The 27,935-nt window shown below is 35.5% G+C and overlaps 1 long non-coding RNA gene across 5 annotated transcripts; it reads left to right on the forward strand.

Annotated features, from left to right (window-relative positions):
* The first annotated feature begins 14,476 nt into the window (after positions 1 to 14,476).
* On the forward strand, positions 14,477 to 27,565 carry LOC129321435 (uncharacterized). Of its 5 annotated transcripts, XR_008596002.1 has the most exons (8): positions 14,477 to 15,002; positions 15,994 to 21,710; positions 24,670 to 25,033; positions 25,637 to 26,189; positions 26,262 to 26,343; positions 26,823 to 26,924; positions 27,009 to 27,099; positions 27,184 to 27,565. It is a non-coding gene; the product is annotated as an uncharacterized LOC129321435 (long non-coding RNA). The 5 variants fall into 5 exon arrangements; XR_008595999.1 differs by having other exon boundaries at positions 26,262 to 26,924; XR_008595998.1 differs by having other exon boundaries at positions 25,637 to 26,924.
* The last annotated feature ends 370 nt before the right edge of the window (positions 27,566 to 27,935 follow it).

A 27,935-nucleotide genomic window follows, 5' to 3' on the forward strand; every position in this document is an offset into this window, starting at 1 on the left:
TTTCTCAAAAAGATATACTTTTAAGGTTGGTGAAGGAAATTTTTTTTAATTATTGAAATCTTGAAATTTTTGGCTATTCAACAAATGCCAGAATAAACATTATTTATGAAATTTTATTATGACAACTATTGAATTGAAGCTTAAGATAATTCATGCGAGTTTGGTATTGAAAAAGAAAATTGTATTTCAAAAATGACTATTTTCTTGCATGTTTGAAAAGTAATTTTAAGAGGACCTTAAGCAGAACATTATCGTTAACGACAGTTCCATTAGCCCTTGGTACCTTGGATAATGACTAGCTAGTTTGAATTTTATGAGCATTGCACTCATGTTTGTTACTCATGGGTTTCGTACCTACGTTTGATTTCACGGCTTCGAGCCACATTTGGTTAGTGTTACCCTCGTAAACTGTGCATCCATGTTTGTTTTGTAGCTTAGGTTGCATTTAGTTACTTACCATCGTGGACTGTGTGTCCACATTTGTTTTCGTGACATAAGCCGCGTTTGGTTATTTTACCCTCGTGGACTATGTGTTCACGTTTGTTACTTGTTCTGCAAAGTCCTTAAATCATTAGCTTTTGATTGATTTGTGAATATACACTTCATTGATTTTATTGAATAAAAGATATTATTTTTATTTATTTACTAAATTCATTTTATTTTACAAGAGCAAAGCGTTAAGACTGTTTTGTCATTGTAAATTTGGTGGTTTAATATTTTTGAAGCTATATGAAATTTCTTAATTTTCAAATTCATGATTATATTATATTGATTGTTTTCAACTAGTATATTTGAATTTTTAATGTTTGCAGTTAGTAAGTTGTTACCTTTATTTAAATATGAATAAATTGTTCTCTTTTAGCATATCAAAATCAAGTAATTTTAATTCATCCACATTTTATTATTATAATTGATATCTCTAGATTTTTTGAGTAATCATACTGAATTATTTTCCTTGTAATTATCTTATATAATGGTAAGTTTATTATATTGCTCTTTTAAATTTTATTTTTAGGGATGCTATTCACTAAAAAATATTTTGGTTTCAGATTCATTAGCTGATGCTAGACCTCCTACCAATCATTAAGGGCTTGCAGCTGTACTGGATGAATAATTATCTTTGTAAACCCCTTCTCTTTTAATGTAAATATTCAATTATGTGTTTTATTTTGATATTTACATTTAGGTGTTCCACGTTAACTATAGCTAGAATTTTGATTTTTTTTTATTATGTTGACTGGGAAACATTGTTCTAATCTGTTAAATGCATATTATAATATTTTCTGTTATAGAAATTTCGGGAGATCTTATTTATAAGGGAGGTTCTGCCAAAATTTTTATAAAAATATTAAAACTTTCATTAAAACAAATACTATTAAAGATGTCATAATTTCAATACAAATCCAATTATGTTTTTGAAAATGATTTTTTTTTTGATTTGAGGCTTAAGGGATGTGTGATATAATTCACATTCTATGTCGGTCACCCTCTATTTTTGGACATGACAGTCTCAAAAAGACAACAATGGGTTCCTGGACTCTCTTACCATAGTTTACTGATGATGCAAAGAGATTGGGATAAACTAGTGTTCAATTGACAATAATGCAAAGTACAAAGTCATAAAAATCACACTATTGAAAAACTGGAAAGGACTTCAGAAACTATCTAAGAATGTAAGGTAAATTTGGATATTGAAAACACATTGAAAATGTTAGTAAATGTTGTTGATTGATTGTTGATGCCTCTTTCTTGCAACGTTATGTTCCTTTTATAAGTATTCAATCGAAATCGTTACTCCCATGAAATTTAGAGCCTACACATGAAATATTAGGGATCACTTTGCATGGCCCGTGGATCCATGGCACATCTTACCATATCCATTCAATGGTCTAGTCATCCCTGAGTCTTAAGGGTTACTCCAGGCTTGTGTGTGGTACACCTTTCTCCTAAAGATGAATCGAGCTATGCTTCTTGGGCATGTCATGATTTTTACCTTAGTTCCTCTTCTTGGGCTGGCGTTTTGTCTTTAGGCCCAAAGACATATATGACTCTGAAAAAAAATTAAAGAAACCAAAGAGAAAATTAGAAAGAAAGTTCATTAGTGCTCATGGGAGTAGAAAAAACAATGAGATAGCCTACAAGGAGAAAATAGTGAGAATAGTGAGTTCAAAATTAAGAAAAAAATAAATAAAAGAAGAAGAGTAAAGAAAAAGAAGAGATATGCGGAGAATCTAGGGCATTTTACCTAATTGAACGAGTAAATCATTAAATCAGTACCTTAGTTGTTTTAATAAATTGTTTTGCTTATGATTAATTCAATCATGGTTCAATTATGGTTTGGACCATTAGGTACTTAGTCTCATATGCTTAACATACTTTTATCCAATCAAATTATGACAAGTGAATTTTAATACTCCCTTCGTTCAAAAATGTAAGGTATTTTTAACTGAATCTCACCCCCAATAAAGTAGTTACTTACTTTCAAATTAACCATATCTTTTCATATTTACCCCTATTAAACACCCTATAATAAATATAAAGTTACTATCAATAGAGGCACTTTTAGAAAAAAGGCAATAATTACATCTCGAAAGATTAAAAATTGCCTTACATTTTTTAACATTCAAATTCTCAAAAAATACCTTATATTTTTTAACGGAGGGAGTATATTAATAATAATAATTTGTTATAGAATAAATAATCTATAAAACAATATGCCTTGACTTAATTGAAAACAAGTACCTTAAGCATATAAGGCTACATATGTAAGTTTTTTCTCTTGATGACCATTAATTATTGAACTAGTATTTTAAACCAATTGTTCAATAACTGACTGTCTATTTTTTAATACATTGGGGCTTTTTTTTTTTTTGATAAAACAGGAAAGCGAAAAGAAAAAAACAAAAGCTAAGCTAAAAACAGCACTAGCCTACGGGGGATCAAATAAAGTGTCACGAAGCATCTCCTTAGGCTAGAGAAAGTGAAGTCCAGGAGCAGAGTTCAATGCCATTTTGGCACACCAGTCAGCATCAAGGTTGTCTTCTCGTGGCATATATTCGATCCTAGCGTTCCAATCCCTCTGCAACAAAGTACGAGCTTCCAAAATCTGAGAATGGTGTTCATGCATGTCAATAGTACCGTCTCGAATGGCAGAGATTGCCTCAAGGCTATCACTCAGCACCATGCATTCTCTAATGCCTTTATCCCATGCACACTTCAACCCCATGATACAAGCCCATAATTCTGCCGATAAAGCATCCCCATCTGTCAACTGAAGGAGAAAAGCCCCTCCAAAGTTCCTTGTTGATCTATAAACACCCCTCCACACCCTGCAACGCCAAAATTTCTCGAGAAAGCATTATCAACGAAAATCTTATCTTTAAATGTTGGCTCCCTTTTCTCTACACTTTGTTGAGCAGCACCTCTCAAACCAAGAGTGGTCATACTGAGTTTATGTTGAACCGTCATCATGCATCTCACAATACCCCTTGCATGTGCCGCATGATTAACATTATCAGTGTTCTTATTCTGGAAAATCCGTTCGTTTCTTCTCCAAATCAACCAGCAAACAATAGAGAACCACGAGCTCCATTCCTCAGAGATGATCCCTGCCTTATTACAAAAATTCCATTTGAGCCAATCTTGGAGTCCAAGTTCGAAGAAAATGGGAAAATTTTCCAGTCGAACAGTCCAATTCCAAATTTCCTGCGACTCTGAACAATCTCGAAGGACATGGAGGACGTCTTCTACTTCCAAATCACAGGCTGAGCACGCCGAACTATCACACAATCCTCTGCTTCTTCTTAAATCATTAGTTGGAAGACGTCCTTGTTGGGCCAACCAAAGAAAGGTTTTACACCTTTACGGCACCTTCGATTTGCACACCTTCCTCCAAACCATATCCGCGGGTGAATTATCCTCATGGATTAACGAGTAGGCCGACTTAATATAGAAGGACCCATTTTTTTCAAACTTCCATCGGACAGACTCGCCGCCATTAGCTAAAACAAACTTTTCAAGCCCTGTTTCGAACAAATCCCAAGTTTGTTTTATACCACTCTAAAATCTTGAGCCAGGTTTAGATCTCTGAATCTTTGGAATTAAATCATCCCCACACTTATATTTACTTCGAACTAACTTTGCCCAGAGCGTATCTTTTTGGTGTACTAGTCCCCAACTCTTCTTCATGAGGAATGCTTGATTCTGAGCACTTTAAATTTTTTATGCCAAGTCCACCTTTCTCCATATCTCGACAGACGTTCTCCCACTCAATAGTAGAGCCCCATAGAAAGGCTCTAGAAGATTTCTCAATTTCATTGCAAACCGCAGATGGGAGAAGTGCTGTCTGCATAGGATATTGACGGATAGCACTAAGAACTGAACTCACCAAAGTATTCCTTCCTGCTAGTGAGAAATTGGTCGCCTTCCAGTTGCTTAGCCGACATTTAACTTTATCCACTACATAGTTATATGTAGCTTTCATCACACGGCCATGATGCAACGGGACCCGCAGGTATTTTCCTAAATCTGCAGAACTCACAAAGCCTAAGAGATCTGATAGTTGCTTGGTTCTATTATGATTAACATTTTCAGAGAAAAAAATTTGAGTCTTGGATTGATTAACTTTCTGACTAGAGATCTCACAAAATCTGTTGAAGCATCCTTTTATAACTTCCACTTGATCCACTGCTGCTTTAGCAAAAATAATAAGATCGACTGCAAAAATAAGTGAGATAGTTCAGGATCCATTTTAGTAAGATGAATAGGTCTCCAAATTCCCTTAAGAATCGCATCCTGAATCATGTGAGCCAATTTTTCAATACAAATCATAAAAAAAAAAAAGGAGATATAGGGTCCCTTTGTCTTAATCCACGGGTAGGTTGAAACCTCTCTGCATTTTTGTTGTAGCTAAACAATTATTAATACATTGGGGCTATTTGATTAGATGTTCTAAAACAATTTTTTTTGTTTGAAAAAAACCTATTTGAAAATATGTTTTATATTATCAAATTTGAAAATAAAAATTAAAAGTTGCTCTAAAAAAGTAAAAAACTATAACATCTTTTAGATGTTTTGATACTTTTTGTTTTGCAAAATTAGGGAAAAGGCAGAAAATATCATGTTTTTATTATAACAATTATATATGTTAATTATATTTAAGATGCTTAAAATTTTATGACACTTTTAGTCAAATTACACATCCAATGAGTTAAATTAATTGTATTTAAAATTACACACTCTTTTTATATCTATCCTTTTTTAATAGGGGTAGATTGCATCGCTTTTAAAAATTAAAAAAATATTATATAAAAAATGAGTTTAGAGACTTATATATTTCTGGACCAAAAATTTAGGATGCAATTTACACTTTTACCCAACTATACATAGAATTTAGAATGAAGTTCACCTTCTTTCTGCTATATGAAACCGATTTTCACTTAGCGTTGTCAAGTACCACTGTACCAGAGCTGCCACAACTTTTGTAACTTAAGATAGCACCCAAAATTCTTAATATATAACATAGTTTTAAGATGTTTTTTCTGAATAAAAAAGGTGGGTTTAAATAAGAAAATTTAACTATTAAGATCATGTAGGAAGATAAAGACAAATATAAAGCATTTTATTTAAGGAAAATGACAATAAAATCCCTTTGAAATATATAAATAATAATTTGGTCCTTCAAAATGCTATAATTTCTCTGAAGTCTCTAGGAACTTTTTTGTTATTAATGAATTTATATAAATTATCAAATTACCCTTGTTGAAAATAAATTATTCATAATTTTTGTTTAAATATTCACAATTTTCTTTCTTATATTCGCAACAATGCAACAGCAAATAAGGAATTTAACATGCGAAGTTGTGATTTGCTATTGCATTGTTGCAAATATAAGAAAGAAAGTTGTAAATATTTAAACAAAACTTGTGAATTATATATTTTTAACAAGAATAATTTGGTAATTTATATAAATTCATTACAGAAAAGACCCTATGGACTTCAGGGAAATTATGATATTTTAAAGGATAAAATTACCATTTATATATTTCAGAGGAATTTTATAGTTATTTTTACTTCTATTTAATCAAATATACATATACATACATATATATATATATATATATATATAGTTGCCTCTCTGAAAACTACCACGACATGTTTTTTTTATTTATAGAAGTTAATAAATTAAAGTAGCAGCAAAGAGTTGCTCTTTCATTGTTCTCGGCAAAGGCTACTTTTAGAGAGAGATATATATATATCTATATATATATAAGACAAGAAAAGAATCCAAAATAAAATGAGAAAGAAAAGGACTCTTTAGATTATTCTTTTTCTTTTTCTTTTTTAATTTAAGAACATCTATAAAAATATTACAAGACTAATTAGAAGATCATGTCATAAGGAAGGAGAAAGATAAAAGTTAAAAAAAAGACTATTCCACTTTACCAGTTTACTCCTAGGGATCAACGATCTCTACAGTAGAAGATTTAAAAAGAGTAAAGAAGCTTATGGATATCTTGCATATACAATCTCGTTTGCTTGGGATAAAAGAATAAAGACCAGAGATATATTTGAAAATTAAAAAAGGTGCCCTAAACTCTTCCATATCAATAATTTTCTTGATAGCTTGATGCAAATATCAGAATATTTGTGGATTATCATTAATCAACTACAAATTTCTAGCTAAAATAATATTGTGAATATTAAATAGTAGTCCTTATGTTATATTATATGAAAGCACTATATGGAAATGAATTGAGGTCTAATTTAATAAACCATAATAAGTTGGAATATTCAATTTGGATATATTGGAAGAGACTCAAACCCAGAAAACATTCACTTATTAGTGATCATATTTAAGCTGATAGGAACATTTTGATCTTTCCATTTTTATGGCAAGCAATTTAAATAGACTTTGCCCCAGCAAGTGTTTTTAAGTGAGTTGCTCTCTCTTTAACCTGTACATGTATTATTCTCTCTCCACCAAACTCTAATCTGGAGCTTCCATGGTATTCATGGTTGAACAATAAATATCAGGCGTGCCAAAGATGCTAAGTCTCAATAGATAGCGAAAAGGGTCCCAAATTCCCTCACCACAGTTCACTCGGATGTAAAAAGATACAAGACTTTGGTAAAATAAGTGTATGATTTTATTGAAGTGTAAAAAGATTGCAGACTAAAAACTAAAAACTGAAAAAGGCTAATGAATTTAAAATGTGTGAGTCTCGATAGAGTGCTGATTAGATTTCTCTGTTTTTCCTGCTTTCTATTTATAGTGTCAAATAGCGGAAACCTTTTTCTTGGGACCTAGCATGTTCTGCTGAAGAATCAGGAATCTCACAAAACTTATGACACGGTCTGTCCATTTTGATAACCAGCCTGTTTTACTGAATTACTTAGGCGTAAATTTCGACATTACATAGGATCATGTCTTCGTGCCAACGGTCTAATATTTACAGCTGATGGGATTTCAGCATGTTTTCTTGTTGTGGACTTTATTGAGCTTTAAGGTTGGCCCCTTTTGTTTATATTGGGCCTGACGCTTCGATTACTCAACCCAACCAGCCTTATAACCTATTTGAGCGACGTTTCATATTTAGCCCAAACAATACCCCCCGCGTGCCAATGACTGGTAACATAAGCCACATGGCACGTTTGAAAAAACCAAAACGTTGCTTCACTTATAAGCGTCCTCTGCCGATATAAACTCATTTCTATATTCTAGTCACTTCTCTTGCTTTCTTTGCTGTCTCTTGAACTTCAAGTTTTCAATTTGCTACATTTTCTCTTACCCCAACTTTCAAATGGCTTCCTCTGCTTCTGCCATTTCTTCTACCGCCGCACCTTCTTCTACCTCTGCTGGTAGTCTACCAAATTCTCTGATGACTATCTGAAACCCAGTTAACCCCCTTAGTGGGCTCGTAACGGTATGTATTTAGTGGTCTGAAAAACCCTTTTTTTCCTTTAGACTGGTTTCTTACTCTAATAGCCGTTCATTTCTTTTCAGGAGGATTCATCATTCCATGAATCAGTGGCTTTTTGGTAAGTTTCTCACTCCTTGCATTTAGCCCTTCTATTTTATTGAAAAATATTCTAACTGTGCTTCATTTTTTCTAGCACTTCTCCTTGGAGTTTTCTAAATCTCTAATGAGAGTGATGTCAAGTATTTGACAATCTCTCCCAACCTGTCTGAAGTCACTGCTCTTACGCAACTGAACCCATGGCCACTAACCTCTATTGGTAACTTGGTCTTGGCCCGGATGACATCGCCCTTCCTCGAGTCGTCCTGCAGAAAGCTCAGGAATTAGCCCCCGGTCTCCATATGTTTGGGTCAACTAGGTGAGGCACCTGAAGTCAGAATATGCACCTCAGTGGAAGGAGATGGGTATATATGACCTTATCCAACTATCTTTAGCCGATGTGAACATCTCTATGGAGCTTCTAACGACCCTTCTCAGTTCTTAGGCTCCCACCTGCAATGCCTTCATTTTTTAGCTCAGCCTGATATCCCTCACATTATGGGATGTCTTTATGTTCCTAGGGTTGCCCATTACTGGGGAGAAGAACTTTTACACAATCCCCGAGAAGCACGACTCTTACACCGCCCTCCCTACTAATTTGGAGAGCAAGATTAGGAGCATGGGCTCCTATACGAAGATTATGGAGCTATTTTCTTAGAAACCAGCCTCTGAGCCTGTCACTACCATAGAGTACCTAGTCTTTATATGAATCCTACTAAGCTAATGGATCCTAGCCTCGTGGGGAGGGAAACTCGTGTAGCTGCATTTAAGGATCACACAGTCCCTGCTCTGTGGCAACTAAATAGCCCTGGGGACTATGTTTCTATACTGTCTCTACGACGGCATGAGGGAGTTGCTAACCAAGAAGCCCTTCAGCAACTTCTATGGGCCCATTTAGTTTCTAACGTTGTAGATGACGGCCTACTTGCCTAATCTTCAGCGAAAGCCATTCCCAGACGATTCTCGCGCTAACCACCCCTTCACTTCTCTCTTGGGTGGTCATCCATTAGCTGAGTTAAAGAACTTCTTCAAGTTCTTTTGTCAGTAAAGCTAGTCCTTGGGGAGGAACTTAAAAGCTTTTAACATTCCTGACTCCACCTTCCTACCTAGTACAAGTATATGGTAGAAAAGAAAAACAAGCCCGCCAAGCCCTTGCGAGATGATATCTTCCTTTCAGCCACCACTCCCCAAAAGATGTAGCTGTCATACACTGGCTCCTCCTCCAAGTCTCTTAAGGTATACTTGAAGTCTTACCATCCTTAACTGGTAGCAGGCTAGTTTGGACTAAGCCAATGCATCCCTCGGGGCTTGTCCCCCCAAATCAGCGTGGAGCTGTTGGACAAGGAGGCTATCGACCAGATAGCCGTTCCACTCACCACTCAAAGGTAGTGTAAGGTAGAACTTATAGATAGAGATGCCTACCTCCGCTTCAACAAATGGTAGCCCCAACGCTTTAGGCACATAATAAAGAGCCACACCGGTAAGTATTGTCTCCCGTATTTGTCTTAGTTTTATCCTTCTTATTTTGGTCTTCGGACTAAACTTGCTTTGTTTTTTGTAGGCCATAATTAGACACAATCCCACGGGCTAATGACATTTTTGAAGGGAAACATTGATGCCCCTGCTGCTTTTGAGACCCAGACAGCCCCACCATTAAGGACTATGGTCTAGGGGATAAAGCAAGACGATGCTTCCTCCCAAGTTTCCGTTCCCCTAGTCTCTAGAAAACTCGAGGCCAAGAAGAGCTTCTCCAGTCATCCTGACAAATGAGATATTCCTAATAAGAGGAAGTGGGCTCCGTCTTCATCTCCTGAAGCTAAGAGAAGGAAGAAGACGACGCCCCCACCACTTGACCAACCTACTTCTACCCTCTCCTAATTGGCCCCATACCTCAGAAAGGAAAGCTCACACATAAGTGCCAACAAATGATGATCCTATCAGCAGATTCTGATGATGGCAGAGTAAGTTTGATTTAATAAGGGGAGAAAGAGACCTAACTCCCAGATCTCCAAATGGTCACTTTCCAAGCCATTGTCATTCCTGAGCCCACACCCATGGACCTAATTAAAGTCACTCAAGAGGTGGCCCGAGAGGTGACAGAACATGATGAAGGTCTGGGGGCTGCCCTATCTACTGCAGCCTCAAGCGATTTAAAAGACATTGGGGCCACCCTTAATCAAGGAGAGGCTTTTATTGTAGCCATGAGTGACAAGTCAGAGTTTGGGGTCCAAGGCCCTACTACTACCGAGGGCCCCATATGGTCTCCCCACTCAGTCTGATCCTTCCCTCCCACTTGTCAAGTATCTAAAGATGGTAGGAGCTTTGAGAGGTCCTTGGAGGGATTACAGACAACATCTGTGATGGACACTTTCCTCGCTTTGGTCCCTACTAAAGGTGACTCGGTGCGAGGTCAAGCTGACTCTTTCACTCTTACAGGCTATGTAGAGAAGGCTCTACACTCGATGGTGTGGTCTGCACGTACTCCTCCCCCTTCCACAAGCAAAGACAAAGCACTCGTGGACCCAATTCAAGTATAGTCTTGTTTTCTTTTTTCTTTCTAGTCCTTCCAATTTCTTCTTGGTTTTTTGTTGTTAATGTTATTTTTTTCTTCAACTGGCTGTACTGAAGGTAGTGCCTACTAACGCCCTCCTATCCTGCATTCGTGTCCTTGAGACGGATGTTATGTTGGATCCTTAGAGGGTCGTATAGTTCTAACTCAACCATGATCCATTCCTCATCCCTGAACAAAATTTCAAAGAGATGATCTGGGCTCTCGAAGCTATGGAGAAGGTGGTCTCCATGTTTGAGTTGGTGCTCCTACGAGCTTAAATCCTAGCATGTTATGGCATTATTAGCCATTACCATAAATAACTCCCCCTCCTGTTAGAGTATTTGAAGAACAACTGGTCAGTGAGGGATGAATATTTAGTTGCCAAGACCCGAACAACTGCTACTACTAATCAGGTCTAAGAGATTGCCCCTCTTATGGATCACCTTAGGGCGCTACGGGCTAAGGTGGCAGACTTGAGGTGCCAACTCATAACAACTGAAGAAGAGTTGGCGAGGGCTGAAGCTGAAGACGGTCCAGTTAAACCTCAGTTAGAGGTTACTACCAAGGTTCTGGATGAGGCATGGGCCGTTTTGGATGCTAAGCTTTAGTTTATGCTTGAGTTCGAGATGGCTTTTGCTCACCACTAGACCCTTTTTGTGGATCTGGACTCGGCTTTGGTAATGTGGGAGCTCACGTGCAATCTTTGTAAATAGTGTACACACATTTTTTTATTATTTATTATTTATTCTTTGTGACACGATTCAAACATAATAATAAAGAACAAACATTTTTTCTCATTGTGCGACTCTTGTATGCCCGGAGGCCATTCTAGGCCTCAAGTCCTTTATCACTTTTTTATTATAATGACAGCCAATACTTCTTCAAATATTTCCCGTTTATTGCCCGTCTATATGGAATCCCGTCAATGCTAGCTAACATGTATGTGTTTCCTTTAATTACTTCGTCTACCTTGAACGGTCCTTACCAATTAGGCAAAAACTTACCAAGTGTTCGGTCTTTAGAACCAGGTGGTAACACAAGTTTTTACACAATCTTGCTTGCCCGAAAGTGCTTCCTTCTTATACGCTTATTATATATTCTTAAAACTTCCTTTTTCTGGGCGATCATATGGTTGAGTGCTTGTAAATGAATTTTGTCTAATTGAATTAACTTGTTCATCATGGCTTTGTTATAGTCATCAGATGGTCTTCCTAGACTGCTTGCAACATGTAGCGAAGGGACTACTATTTTCATAGGTAAAACGGCCTCATGCCTATATGTTAACATATATGGGCTCGTGCACATAGCTTCTCTCTTAGATATCTGGTATGTCCATAGTGTCTCGGGCAATCATTCGTGCCATTCTCGAGGATTCTCTTTAATTGTTTTCTTTAAAATTCTGTTGGAAGCTTCAGCCTGTCCATTTGCCTGAGGGTAATATAGTGAGGATGCTAATAACTTAATCCCACTTTCCTTGACGAAGGCCTTGAATTCACTTTCAGTGAACATTGTCCCCTCGTCTGTTGTAATTGTTTGAGGAATCCCAAACTAAAACATGATTTGTTCATGTTCGAAGTTAATAACATCGCCCTATTCTACTTTCTTCATAGGGACGGCCTCGACCCCTTTAGTGAAATAATCTGTGGCCACTAAAATAAATGAGTGGCCCTTGGATGAGACTGGATAACTTTTCCCTATTATATCTATGGCCCATCCTCGAAAAGGCCATGGTTTGATTATTGAATACATGTCTGATGCTGGCACTTGTTGTGTTGGCCTGTGAGCCTGACATTTCTTGCACCTCCTAGCGTATTCGATGCAGCCTTTTGTCATCGATGGCAAATAGTATCTGTGCCTATATACTAGCCATTGCATCTTTGGTCTCGATTGATGAGCCTCACAGACTCTCATGTACCTTTCTTAAAACCTCTACATAATCAGTGAAGGCCAAACATCGAAGTAATAACCTATCGGGGCCTTTTCTGTGTAACTCATCTCTAATTAAAATGAAGTATTGAGCACATATCCTTGTTCTGTACAGGTAACATTAATTAGGATCTTACAGATAACTCTTAAAATCATCCCTCCAATCCTAGGCTAACCCTTGCGAGACCGCATTGCATTATACCGTCAAACCACACTGAACGACCGAGGGATGTTCTTTTCGTTCCACCACAATTTCTTTTTTAGTGAGATCAGGTGACAGTCTTAACCCTGACACTATTTGAGCCAGTTCATTGGCTTCCCAGTTTTGAGCTCAAGGAACGTGAACTAACATTACCATTTCGAACTCTTCTAGAATCTGGGAAGCCCCAGTATAATACATTACTAGAGCCGGGCTCGTGCACTTATACTCTCCAATTAATTGTTTGATGACTAACTGAGAATCACCCTTTAATTGTTAGAATTGCACTATTTTAATTATGTTGGTAAGGTTAATATTAGTTAGACAATCTATGGATACTTTGGTATAAACAGCAGAAGCAACAACAGCAGAAGGAGATTGTTGTAAAAAAAAAAGATTTATGAAATAGATGAGGTTGAGAAGGAGTATTTTGATTTTTGGGTATATTGGTTTTTCTCTAATTATTAAGGTTACAAATGTACGAGGTGCAAACCTAAAAATATACAAGTTGATGGTAATGATGATGATGATATTAAATCTATTGTTAACTAGGAGGAAACATCAGAATGTGGATGTGATAGTAGAATAGGTATATTTAAGTGGAGGGTATCATAAGGAGTAAATTGAACCTAATGTACCTTAAATGTTATTCTCAAGTATAGCAAAGATGTACCAGGCTTTATAAAATAAATAACTATTTTGGTTTTGTGATAGTATGAGAAGGGGCATAATGAACTCTATCTCATGTTATTTAGCTTGTGTTCAAGTTAAGGTAGAACATAGAAGTTGGAATGAGTGCATTAGTAATTAGATGAGTTGCAGAATTACATAAAGTTCCACCATCTTAGTTGCGAATCAACGTTCTAAAGATTTCTCTCATGAAAGGTGTGATAAAATTAAGAAAAAGAATCAATTTGAGTTCAAGGTATGTTCCCCCATTTGGAATCTTTAAGAGAGTTGGTTGTGTCGAGTATCATTTTGCAATACCCTTTTGAATTATCAGTCAGTCATTTGTTGATGTTGTAAAAATATTGTATGACTTTTCTTATGTGATTGAAACTCGAGAGATACAATTAGGGTAGATTTATTTCAGGCAGAAGTTCATATGACCAAGCTTGATAAGTAAAGTTATGATAACAAGAAATCACTTAAATAAAGGTGTTGAACATGATCATTTTTTTTAAAGAGAAAGCTACAATAGAAGCTAAAAGTGTAATGTATATTAAGTATCTACACTTATTCAACGATTGAGGTAAGTTCATATTTAAAAATTCAGAGGATCGAATTTTTTAAGGGGGGAAGAATATAACGACCCTGAAAAATAAATAAATAATACTTAAATTAATAATAGCATATTTTGATTGTTTTTATATAAATTTGGTAGTAGATGCAATGAGAGGAGAGTGCTAATTTATTAGAACTTATATCAATAAATTTTTTTAGGTTTAGAGTTCAAATTCTATGTAATAACCCAAAAATTTAAATAAGATTAAATTTAATGATAAAGGATTTTGATTATATTTGATTATATTTTTATTTTGGGATAATTTTATTGAGAGTGAATGGTTGGCTCAATGGAAATGAGTGTGGATGAATATACTCAAGTCCTAAGTTCGAATCCTCCGAGACCATTAAGAAGGACTTTTATTTTTGCTTCATTATGAAATTACTATTATGCCCTTAGGAAAAAAAAATCGGTGGCAGAGAGTAAAACACACGCATCCTCTGTTTTTATTCCTTTCCCAAGCAAGAGATCTAGGAGCTTCGAACAGAACCGCGATCCTCCCTCTTCTTCATCTTTTTTTTTCTCTCGCACTTATTCCATCACCATCCATGGTGTGTACACAAGCTTCGCTTGCTGCTGCACGCCGTTACAAGAGGAGGAATCACGAGCTCTTCTTCTTCATGTGCCGTTGCTCATCTCCCTGCTCTCATGGTTATGATATCATCCTGATTCTCAACTTAATACTCTAGATGCATCGGCCGTAGCAGCCAGGGGAAATCCTCGATCTTCTCCGTCTTATTTACGTGCGGTGCTGGTTTCTGTGAGTGTGAGCACAGAGTTTTTCTTCCCTTCTCAGCGTCGGACTATCCCTCTTCCTGGTTCAACGTTATCGGCTTTGCTGGTTAGTGAATCTTATCTCTCTTCCCTCCTCCGTCTGGTGCTGTTGGTGTGTGAGGAGCTGAGTAGTTAGAGCTGGAGGTTCGGCTTGTAAGTCTCTTTGCTTTGTGGTTGGTTGTTGTGACTCTATTCCTCTCCCTCTCTAGTGCATCGTCTTCAAAATTTCCCTCCCCTGTTCAGCTTAAGGTGCGATTTCTCCTTCCCTTCTCTGTCTTCGTTTGGTAATCTGTGGTATAAGAACTCCAAGTCTCCTTCTTATTTATTGTTTCGTGTAAGTGGGTGTGTGAGTTGATGATTTAAGTTGCAAAATTTTTCCCCTCTGCTGCTGCTGAACGTGACTGTTTGGATATGCATGTATGAAGAAAAGGGCTTGATTTAAGTTGAAATTTATGGTTGTAAAACAAGGAGATAATGTAGTGGGTTTGAGTTTTAATTGAAGTTGATTGGATTATTGATTATAACATTGTTATTGTAAAATCTCAAGGAAGTGATATTGAGGAAGAAGAGGTTAATATTAGCTTAAGGATTGGTGTCCATAGAGTGTTCGATTAAATGTCCGTTTGGAGATTTTTGCTTGATTGTGTATTTTCTGAAATTCTATTGATTGAGGTGAAAAGCATGATTGATTCAAATGTTATTCAGTGGAGTTTTAATGTGAGCATTGCAAAAAAATTGTGACATAAATTACGATGTTTAGGGTAATTATGAATCATTTAGATGGACTATGGTTGTGTTAAAAAAAATTAGAATTAAAATTTAAAATTAAATTCAATTTAGAATCATGTTTTGCTCTTATAGGAAATTGAATCCTGTTATCAAATTGAATATAAGAAATTTTATAAAGAACTTGTCGATGCTTGAGGATTCTATGGTTGGCAATGTATAAGCTTTCATACCTATGTAAGATTTGATTTTAGAATGCATATAAGATGTTTGATGAAACGTTGGGGGAAGAGTGCAAATGTGAACAATGGTATTGTTTAGTTAAAACGTGTCAGGGGATTATTATGATTTGTTAGCTAAAAAGGAACGTGAAGGACATGAATTTCTTTAGAATGAAAATTTAAAAGGATCAGGGTCCAAGAGCAATGTAAGAATATACTATAAGAAGTGAGTAAATAATTATGAGTTTTATAAAATTTTAAAGGTTCAATTGTTATTATATTGGATGTTTCAGGAATAAACCTTGTGGTGAGGGCGGTTAAGGGATAAATTACAATGTTTGAATCATCTCAGGTAAGTGGATAGCGTCCCAACTGATTTTTTTTTTCAATCAAAATTTTCTTTACTAAAATATTATGTTTTTTTGGAAATCATTTTAATAGCATTAATGCAATTATTGGATATTTGTTGATTAATTTTACTTTATTTTGAGAAATTAGCTTTACCAAATTTGAAATGTTATTTGATCAATTAAATCAAGTTTGGACTTTGATTATGAGATTTTTTTTATTTATCAAATATTGGATTGATACAGAGAATGATTCATACGAATTCGACTTTGAAAGTTTTGTTGATTATTCAATAAATGCAAGCATGAGCATTGGATATGAAATTTGATTCTGGCAAGTTTTAATGCTTAAAAATATTCATGCGAGTTTGATTTTGAGAATGAGAACTGTATCTTGAAAGTGATGATTTTCTCGCATGTTTGAAAATGGTTTTAAAAAAGGGACTTTATACGGAACACTAGTTGCTAACGGCAGTTTTGTTAGCCCTTGGCGCGCCATGGTACACCTAGCTAGTAAGGTGTTTATAGGAGGTGCTAGCCCCGTGCGATGGCCAACGCACGTGGAACGGAGGGATGGTATTCGTGAGCATCGTACTCACGTTTGTTTCGTGGCATAAGCCGCGTTTGGTTATTTACCCTCGTGAATTGTGTGTCCACATTTGTTTCGTGGCTTCGGCCGCATTTGGTTATTTACTCTCGTGGATTGTGTGTCCACGTTTGTTTCGTGGCTTCGGCCGCGTTTGGTTATTTAACCTCGTGGATTGTGTGTCCACGTTTGTTTCGTGGCTTCGGTCGCGTTTGGTTATTTACCCTCGTGGACTGTGTGTCCACGTTTGTTAATTGTTCTGATAAGTCCCTATAATTATGAATCTAATTATTTGATGATTTTACATTCCATTGATATTATTCAATAATTTGTTTATAAATATTTATTTCATTTATGTGCCTTCTTGGGAGCAAGCTCTATTAACATTTGCCATGATAGTTCAATGATTTAAGACCTAATTTTAAAATTTTACAAAGCTATTCTATTTTAAAGTTTATTATATTTTTATGAAAGCTGTTGTCTCTTTGACTCACGCATTATTTTAATCTTTTCCTTTTTATTCAAGTTCTATTAATTATTGTTGGGACGTTATTCACTGAAAATTATTATTTTGGTCTCAGATACGTTAGCTAATGTTGTGCCTTCCGCTAATCCTTGAGGGGCTATAATATTCGGTTGAGATGAAAAGCTAAAATCAAACTTTTTTAAAGTAAATTTCTTATGTCAGGTGCTCCACATAAGCTATAGTTAGGGTCCTCATCCTTATGATTTATACTTTGTTATTTACTGATCGGAAGAGAATTCTTTGCTGCTACTATTGTTTTGTAAAATATTAAATCTTTTGTTCATATAGTTTGTATTGACAATGGCTTAATTTATTACCAAATGTCTTCATGGCTTTTAAATTAGAGTTTTCTTGAGTAAAGACTTTTAGGATATGGGTATTATCCTTATATTCTGTGCCAAACATGTTCTGTTTTTGGGGTGTGACAAGAACTCCCTTGTTGATCCAGTCTTGGATGATGCTCTTGAATCCCTAACACGCCTTGGTGCTGTGACTCCACGAGTAATGGTACTTATAGTATTCCTTCCCTCTCTATTCTTCCTTCGAAGGAATTTTATAATCCATGAGCAGGGAGATGAAGTTTTCTTTGAGGAGGAAATCAAAAATTTTCTCTATTTTAGTAGTATCAAAGGTGTACTAAAGTGCGTTCAGTTTTTTGGAAAGTTCTCCGGCCTTCTTTACCAGAGCTGGGCATGTGTAGTTACCAGCATTCTTCAGTTCTACCACCGCCATGTCTAGGTCTCCAAAATAGGTCCCTGCTATAGTCCATCGACGATGGTCCTCTTTCCTGAGTAGTTCCTCATAACCCCATACCTTGGCCGCGAGCTCAAAGAAATCTTGAAATTCCATCTCCTAAAATTTCTTTCGGAGTTCTTTATCCAATCCTGCGTGTGCCAGCTTGACAAATTTAGTTTTTAGAAATGGCACGTAGTACCTGCTTCTCAAATGTTTGAATCTCACCAAGTATTGGTTTGCTGTCTCTCCAGCCTGTTGTGTGAGCTTGCAGAGTTCTGTTATGCTAACCTTCGGTTCTGCTTTATAAAACTGGATGTGGAACTTTTGCTCCATTTCTATCCAGCTGATGATTGAGTTACGAGGTAGTGACATATACCATGTGAACGCCGGGCTCGTGAGAGTATTCGGGAACAATCTCAGCTTCAAGTTAGCGAAGTTCTCATAATTAGCAATCTTGCTACATTGGATTGTAAACCTCCCAATGTGCTCCAGTGTTGACTGCGTTTCATCTCCTAAGAACAACGTGAAGTCAGGGATCCTGTATCCTTGAGGGTTTGGGTTGTCCCTGTCTATATACTCTGGATAAGGTTTTGAAAGGTGGGGGCGGCCGATTGGCCTCGGCCCTGGTCTATATATATCTTGGATGGCGTCCCTCAGGCCTCCATGTTCACCAACTGGTTCTGAAGCTTGGTCGAACATTTTGGGATCACTACCGTGCCCCCCGAGCCACTCGTGCCAGGTTTAAATGTGCGGCCTCAATGGCCAGCACCTATATTGATTCTTACTTGTTGCCCTTCAAGCAGCCCTACACTTGAGCCTGCTTACGTGATTTCAGTATGTTTTCTTGTTATGGACTTTATTGAGCTTCGAGGCCAGCCCCTTTTGTTTATATTGGGCCTGACGCTTTGATTACTCAGCCCAACTAGCCTTGTGACCTATTTGAGCGACGTTTCATATTTAGCCCAAACACATGGATAGAAACTTGTTTCAAGGTAATTATTATAATCTATTTTAGCATCATAATAGGAGCCTTGTTTCCCTCAGCGGCTGTGTGTTCTTCATGATGAGGAATTCAAAGTCATGGAAGATCATGATTCTACCTAGCTGGGTGTGAGCAAGTAGCTCTTTTTAACTTTTATTTACTGTACTTAAATAACAATGATGAACCATTATGCATCCTATTCTTGAAATAGCATCTATGAAAGTAATTTTTTTTCTTTTATTCTTTTGGTATAGGTGATGGAGGTTGACTCATTGCATCATGAGATTTGCTTAGGGAAGAAAAAGAACTTATATAACTTCGAGATAAAAAAAGGAACTAAAGACAAAATCAAAAAGAAATTCCATTACTCATGGAAGTAGAAAAACAATGAGATAGCTAGGGAGAAAATACTGGGCATGGTAAGTTCAAAATTAAGGGAAAAAAATAAAAGAAAAAGAATACATAAGATGAGATGTGGAATAAAATCCGAGTCAACCTGCCCAATTGAGCAAGTAAATCATTAAACTAGTATTTTGACCAATTTAATAAAATGATTTGCTTATGACAAGTTTAATTATGATTTGACTATAATTTTGACCATTAGGCAACAGTTAAGTACTTAGTTTTAATGACTTTGATATCTAATAAAATTAAGACAAGTAAATTTTAATGTGTTAATATTTTTTTATACAATTATTCATTATCATGGGGTAAGTTGGGTAGGACCACATTGACAACGAAACTTTTCTAACAAGCATTTAAGGCAACTAGACAGTTTCCCGTGCATTGCACGGGTTGAATTTAAAAAATTTAAAACAAATACCTTGGATACTATTGATATCTATACCTCTAAGATTGCTCCTATAAAACTTAAATTTTATATTTAAAATTTAATAATGACATATATGAATTCTTAAAAATAGAGACTGAAAAATATTGAGAGACACGAGATAAATGGAAAAGCTAAGATGGATGGAATTATTGCTCCCGTAAAACTTAAATTTTATATTTAAAATTTAATAATGAAATGCTCTTATGAAACTTGAATTTTATATTTAAAATCTAATAATGAGATACATGAAGTCTTAAAGATAGAGACTGAAGAATATTGAGAGACACAAGATAAATGAAAAAACTAAGATGGATGGAGTTATTACTCCCATAAAACTTAAATTTTATATTTAAAATTTAATAATGAGATACATGGCAAATAAAATGAATCAATGAATAAAGAAAATTAAAATTTAACCAACATTAATTGACCAATAGTATCAAAGAGATGTTGATCAATCAAAGACTTTCTACAAAATATATATATATATATATATATTGATAGTATATCTAGGACTCAAATTCAAAATCACTTGTTAAACTAACACAAGCCCCTTACCAATCAAGCGACGTGCTTGTTGGTAAATGTGTTAATAATGTTAATTACAAAAGTTTGTTATGGAATAAATAATCTCTAAAGGATCTATATATCTTGATTTAATTGGAAATAAGTATTTTAAGTATATAAGGTTAAGTATATAAATTTTTTGAAACAACAACTTCACCAGTATTTCATTAACCAATTAATGGTCTAGTTTTTGGTACCTTGGGGTTGTTTGATTACATGTTTTATAATAGTTTATTTGAAAAAACTTGTTTGAAAATATGTTTCATGTTGTCGATTTTGAAGATAAAAGTTAAAAGTTGTTTTGAAAAACTAAAAAAATTAGAACCTTATTAGATGTTTTGATACCTTTTGCTTTGAAAAATTAGGAAAAAAGAAGAAAATATCATGTTTTCGTTAATGACAATTATGTTAATTATACTTAAGATATTTTTAATTACTTTACACTCCCCATACAGTACTTTTTCTTTATTTTTATGTTAATTGTGGGCTACTGGAGTAGATTCCTCTCACAGGAACATCAAATCGTTGGTTGAAATAAAAGAAAAAATCAGATCGCATATTTGGGCTTAACCCAAAATCCATTTGGCCCATGAGAATTGAATGCATTCTGCCTCAGTAGTCAGTGCGAACTCCAGCTGTGGCCAACTGATTTATTCACTGTGCGTCGCCGTGAAATGGATCAGAGCACTTTCTCCGCCCGAACCCGGAAAGGCAGACCCAAGTCTGACCTGTTTTCCACCGTCGTCGTGTAAGCGAGACCAAAGCCAGAGCGGACGGAATGCCAGAAGCCCAGTACCTGAGGATGATCCATATGCTACAATGGTCTACAAAGACAATGGCCATGGAGAAGACGAAGATGATGTCTCCTCCCTCCCACCTCTTCTTCAGCACCTGCCCAAGGACTTTGGTAGTGGAGCCTCGATGGACTACGAAGACGATCCTGACGATAATGCCGGCAATTTTAGCACCATGATTGTTAAGACTGATCGAAGTTGGGAGTGAAATCATTCTTCTTCGTCGCCCATGGGTTCGACCTGGAATTCTTGGAAGTCTCCTTTGAGGCAGGCAAGTGCAACGCGGGACTGGGCGGTGGGGATGATGAAGATGATGAGGGTGACGAGGGGTTTTCAACATTCATCATCCGTAAAACAGCAATGTCCAGTGAGAGAGAGTCTATCAGTGGAACCGTATTGCGTGGGAAAATCGGCGGCGCTGGTGGTGGTGGAACTGTTACTGGCTCGATAATGGAAAGAGCAGTGGCAAGTATACAGGCATCGGGTGAACTAGGCTTTGGGAAACAGAGGAGGGGGAGCGGGCCTATGCAGAACGACGAGGTTAGGTAGCCAATGGGGACGAAGGTTTCATCGAGTTCGATCCCGAAAATCGTCACTAGAGAGGATCCTACAACTAAAGTATGAATTGCTCAACGAACGTGGTGGGTGGAAATTTTATTTTATTTATGTTTTTTACTTTATCTCTTTTTCGCCTTGCTTGCTTAATACATTTCAAACAATCGCCTTCGTGAATTTCTTTCAAGGGAATTAAGTGAATTTTGAAGTTAATAGTAGCGTTTTCTAGAAGTAAATCGTTTTTATTGTTTGTTTGTTTGTTTTAATCCTAAAATTGGTCTTTTCCCGAAAAATGTCAGTGAAGGGATCTTGCCCATTCATTTATAAAGCTAGGGATTTAAAAATGGGAAAACGACGATCAAGTCTCAAAGGATCAATTTTATACTAGTTAAGTCCCAAGACATTTTGAAATATCAGTTAAGTCCTTAGGTCCTTAAGTGACATTTTAATATAATGAGAAATAATCGAAACAGCCTTATTTGGCTAGTGAAATTTTGAAATTGCTCATTCTTTACTTTACCCTAGCGATTATTGCCGTCTCTTTCTTGCCCCATTACAAGTGAGTAAAGGCGTCCATCCGTTGTCTCTTCCCTGCCCCATTGCAAGCGAGTAAAGCTATCTATTTGTCGTCTTTATTATAGTCCTGCCTTTCGTCTCTTCTCTACCCTAAGCAATCACTTGCAACCAAGTAGATGAAAGCTATTTGTCTCTTCCCTGCCCTACCTTCCTTGCCTAAGCAGAGCTCAAGTTCGTTATCTTTCTCCTCTCTTTTACTTTTTGTGTTCTTGTCTTGGGTTTACTAAATGCTTAATTTTTGGGAAAATGACAATCGAATATCCAGATATTTGATTGTCTCTGTGTGTGTGTTTTAGAGGATTCCTAGCATTTGTATGTGGATGATATTTGTAATGATGTGGCTTAAGACTATTATCACTATGTATACATGTTCTTTAGGTTTAGCTTATCTAAGAGCAATTCTTCAAAATATATCAGGGAAGAACACAAGGGATGAGTCTTGAGCAGATTTATATTTGATTATTGTTATTATGTTTTTGTTATCCAAATAAGAATTAATGAGAGCCTTTAACTTAGCAGTATGAATTATCAAACATAAGGATCTTGAATTCCCCATATATCTCATGCTCGGTTATATTGTAAATATGTCTTCAATTATTTGAAAAATTAGGTCGTACACTTAGCAAATGACATCGTACAACTTGGTGAAATTATTTTCATAAAATGCCAAAATTATCTTACTGAAACTTATTGCATCATCTTTTTCCCAAATGGTAACGAAATTAATTTTTTAATTGATTAAATTACATTCAATTTTCAATTTCCGTTGAGTTTCTAAATACCTATATTCCTACCTGGTTACAACCCCAAAGGAGATCCTCTTCCCAAATACCATCCTTTTATAAAATGGAACCTCTAAGCTAAAGTCCACCTAAGAAAGGTTGTATTAGTATCCCTTATACCCTAAACTTGAGATAGATCTAGAGATGGGGACCAATATGGTGGAAATGACATCCCAAAACATTTTAAAGAAGCAGTTCCTCAGAAAGCCCTACCAAAGAATTATCCTTATGTTATATCTGCATGTGAAGGGAATATGGAAGAATATTAAATACTATATGAGTAAGCTGACAAAGAAGGAGGTACAAAGAGAGAAGGGGGAAAAGGGAGATAAAGTTTGTTAGAAGAGGTGATATGTTGGAGGGATCAATGTAGAGAGGGAACAGACAAGAATTTGGTAGCTTTTGGAAGAGACTTTACCCTTTCAATCTTGAGAGTGCTTGTTTCCATCTAGTCCTTTAAGTCTTTATTTTTGCCTTTTTTAGAAATTTCATATCATTGTAAGCACTAGCTTATTCATTCTCATCTCTTGCTCCATATAGTGAAAGAATTAGAACTTCATCAATATATCAATATCATTAGTTTATTGGGTTTCATCACCTTTCTTCTTTCAGAATGAGATTTATTTGCAAACAAAAAGCAAAGTTCATTTAACCTCACCATCAGACCATTAAATAAGATGATTTACTAACCTTCCCAGTCTTTTTTTTTATTTGTGAGGGTAGGAAAATCATCAACATCTCCCTCCTGATGATTGCCTTGTCCTCATATAATTATATACATTGTGGACAAAATCTTGTTTTGAATTTGATTATTGGTATATATGTATGTGGTGTGTATTTGGGTGTAATATTTGGTTGAATATGTTTTATTTGCTTTTATTGCAGGCCAAAAAAAGTAGCAACAAGTCTATTTCCTTTCCTTTTCACTTGATGATTTTAATATTTGAGTCCATTACTAGATACTAATACAATATTTGAGCCCTATCACTAAAACCCAAGTCCCTTTCTTTTCTTTTTTTTGTTATGTACAGGTATCTTTTTATTAAAAGTGATTCTATTATTTGAGTATTAAATGTGAACATGTCTTTTAACAAGGATTCAAATATTAATGCACCATATTGTGAGGATATAAGAGACTAACTATTTTTGTTAGATTTAACTTCTCAATAACGAAGGCTTTGTTATAATAATAAATGAATTTGTGCAACTTGCCTCCTAAATATCCCATTGTGCGGACAACATTCCATAACAGTGTATATGTACGTGGTATGTTTTGGGGTGTAATATTTGGTTGAATTTGTTTCATTTGCTTTTATTGCAAACAAAAAAAAAAGTAATTTGCAACTGAGACACCAAGAAATTATGGACAACAAGAAAGCTATAAAAAAAAGAAGTCTGGATACGACAAGTCAACAACTTCAAGAAAGAGTTTCTAAAAAGAAATGAAGAAAAATTCAGTGGTCTTATAGAAGCCAATAATTCAATGAGAGAAAGTTGGCAAAAATGATCAAATGTTGAATAAGAAAGATACAAAAACATGGCTTCAGTAGATGGACGAGGAAAAGAATCAACATCTTATTCAATGGCAACAGTATCACTCGCTTGTATTTATTTTGAATTAATGAGTCTTTTTTGAATATGATTGCTATGCATTGTACAGTGTTATATTATTCCTCTTGGTATGTAGATTCCATTTAATACGCGTTGCTCTCATGGCCAGTTCAAGAAAGTTGTGGAATACATATCCAAACATAAGAGGATATGTGCTAAGGTCAAGAAAATGGGGTTCCAATCTCTCTTGGATTTTAAATTCAATAAACTACTGAGGGAGTTATGTGAACAAATAATTACTGCTTTTGACACACCAACCTCAACACTTGGAATTATAGGGAAGAAATTAAGTGTTGATGGGAAGAATTTGTACACTATCTTGGGTGTGCCTTATGGTGGGAAAGCTGTCTCTTTAGATGATCACAACGAAGCATCTGAAGCATTAAAGAAGAATTATCTTGACAAACCCTTCACTGAGTTGAAGAATATGATAATATCCGGTAAGGCTAAAAAAAAATTTTGAGATGGTGTTTTTGTTATACACTCTTGGAATATTTCTTTGTCCCATAACAGTACAACTATTAATATGAGGAGTATTAAAACTTTGAGTGGCAAGAAAAATGTTCAAGAATATGACTAGTTATCTTTTGTGTTGTTAGAGCTTGTTAGAGAAATTTTGACTTACCAGACAACATTAAGGAGTGGATGGAGGAAGAAGAATGTAAGGGGATGCTTATTTTTCTTACTAGTATAGACTATTTCTATTTCTTCTATATTTGGTTTCAATTTATTTGTTATTAGTTAGATTATAATTATCTTTTTAGTGTAGATATTTTACATGTACCATTTTTCATTGGGCCTAACACTATCAGTAGATGGTGGAAGGCCCGTGATGCATTTGTGGAACCAAGACATGGTGCAAAAATGGGTCAAGTTAGAAAAAAAAAGCATCCATGGCATTCTTTATGTGGTTAGACTAATGAAGTGTCTGAAGTTTTACCTCTACTTACAGCGATAACTCACCCAGTATATATATGTCCATAATTTATTATGTATGTACTGTTTTTATTTTCTTAATAAACTTAGTATTGAAACTTGGTTAGGGTGTGAGGGAAATATACAAAGACTTTTTGCAATATGCCAATACTTTTGCAAGTAAAGTGCTAAAGTTGCAACAAAGTCTTGGCCAGCTTCAAATATCTGATAATAAAGCTATTGTGAGGGTTGATGAACCAAGCGAAGAAGTGGAGGAAGAGGAATGTGGAGATGAAGATGAAGCTGAAGATAATGATGAAGATGGAGACAGAGGTAGAGATGAAGCTGAAGATACACATGACAATGGAGATGGGCATGAAGATGAGGATGATAGTGGACATAGAGATGGAGCTGGAGCTGGATCTGAAGAAGATGAAGGTAAGGCTCTGATAGTAAGGAAGAAATCACAAAACTTTTTCTTGTCCAAGAAAGTGAAGAAAGACAAGACGATAAGAAGAGGAGGAGAACAGATGAAATCCCGATCATTCAAAGGTCTGAAAGGAAAAGGGTTGAGGTAAATTGGTCACCTTTTCTGAAAGAACCAATACAAGGGAGACTTACTAAGGAACAACAAATATATGAATATTGCACCAGGAAAACCAATGAAGCAGAGGGTGAAGAGTAAGTAATGTGATATTACTTTTTGCTAATTATGGTGCATTATGTTTAATATAATAACACTTTTTTTGGTAGGTATGTAGCTGAGATGTATGACTACTTCCTAACTAGGGCAGAATGCCAAAGTCTTGGTCTCAAAAAATGGATAAATACAGCGGTATGTCTCAAAGTTTTAAGCAATTAGTTGTTCAATTGGATAGTACATTGAGTATTAGATGTGGTCTTTATAGGTCATGAGTATGGTTGCAAAAGTGATGGTTGGTGAGCAACTTCGTGAAGGGAAGTGTGGGGGTACATATTTGATTTAGAATTTATGGCTAGCCTAAGGGATAAAAAGTTAAGATGGTCTATTTTTAAGGATGCAAAGATACTCATGCTAATAAACTTGGATATACCTTGCAAACTGTGATTACCTCTTCTTGCCATGCTTGTGTTCAATCATTGGTTTTGTTATTGTGCTAATCTAAAGAATGAAAAATTTTTCATCTTTAATTCATTGGCTAGGAAGTTATTTAGAGAGAAGAAGATGATGGCTGAATTTATGATATGCTTTATTAGTGCTTTTACCTAACTACTTTAGGTTACTTAAATTTTTAGATGAGAATAGTTATCTAACATTAGGAACTGTTTATAAAGAACTCACATGATAGAGTTGTTACAAGCATGTGACCCACAGAAATATGGAGAGAATTTTTAGCTGGAGATGATATTTGAAGAACTTTCCAAATAGAGTAACGTGTAAGTAACTATGAAAACAACTACTTTTTTATGTATTCATTTCAAGTAAACATTTTGCCTAACCTTAATTGCTCATATTTGTAGAGATGATTGTGGGGTGTATGTGATAAAGTATTGTGCTGAATGGGATGGTAGAAGAAGAAAAGAAGGACTGACCATAGAGAACTTTTCAAATGTATGTATATGTGATCCATAATCTTCCTAATTTTTTTTCTTTCAATTATCAATGTCAAACTTAAATTTCTTTATATTTTTTTAGGAACAACTAAGATAGTTTTAGGTGGATGTGGTATGGTGGCTAGTAAATCACACGAGAAATGAAGTGGGAAATGAAGTTTTTGCCTCTGTCTCAGCAGCTAACCAACAAAAGAGGGCAGGAAAGAAGTCCACATGAATTTTTAATCTGTGACCTATTTTGATCATTAATCTTTGATGGGTGTAATACACTTGCCTCGCTAAAGATCCTGCTCTTCATCTACATTCACCATTCTGATTTTGTAGAAATTGCTTCTTCTTTAATTTTTCCCCTAAATGTCTTAGTTGAAGGTAGACTATGTAGTTTGTACAAGTGAGGACATGCTCAATTAAATTTTAAGCTGTAACATTTCAAGGCTTATAAGAATATTTTTACCAGCAAATTGCAGGGCTTATAAGAATAGGATTTTCGACTGTAAAATTGAGGTGGCCCTTGTGGGATATGCTTGATTAATTTTATATCCAAAACATGTTATTTGATCAGAAATTGATCACATACATGCATGTTAGCTAACTAAATTACAATTTTGTGTGAACAAGATTGCCAACACCTCCATTTAGATTTTATATAGAAAATACTAATTAATATTTATTATTTTCAATAAATAAAATAATGTGTATTTCCTACCAATTGATACAGTTGAGCCGTTGCTTATATTAGTTTAATCATATGGTGATCTAATTCAATGTTACAAATGAATCATGGAATTTTCTAATTTCATTATTGATATGGTTCAAGTGAAGCGATATAAAACA

The sequence above is a fragment of the Prosopis cineraria genome, unplaced genomic scaffold (genome assembly GCF_029017545.1).
Source record: "Prosopis cineraria cultivar Desert tree isolate PC_DT_omini unplaced genomic scaffold, ASM2901754v1 PC10, whole genome shotgun sequence".
In the NCBI taxonomy this organism is placed as follows: domain Eukaryota; kingdom Viridiplantae; phylum Streptophyta; class Magnoliopsida; order Fabales; family Fabaceae; genus Prosopis; species Prosopis cineraria.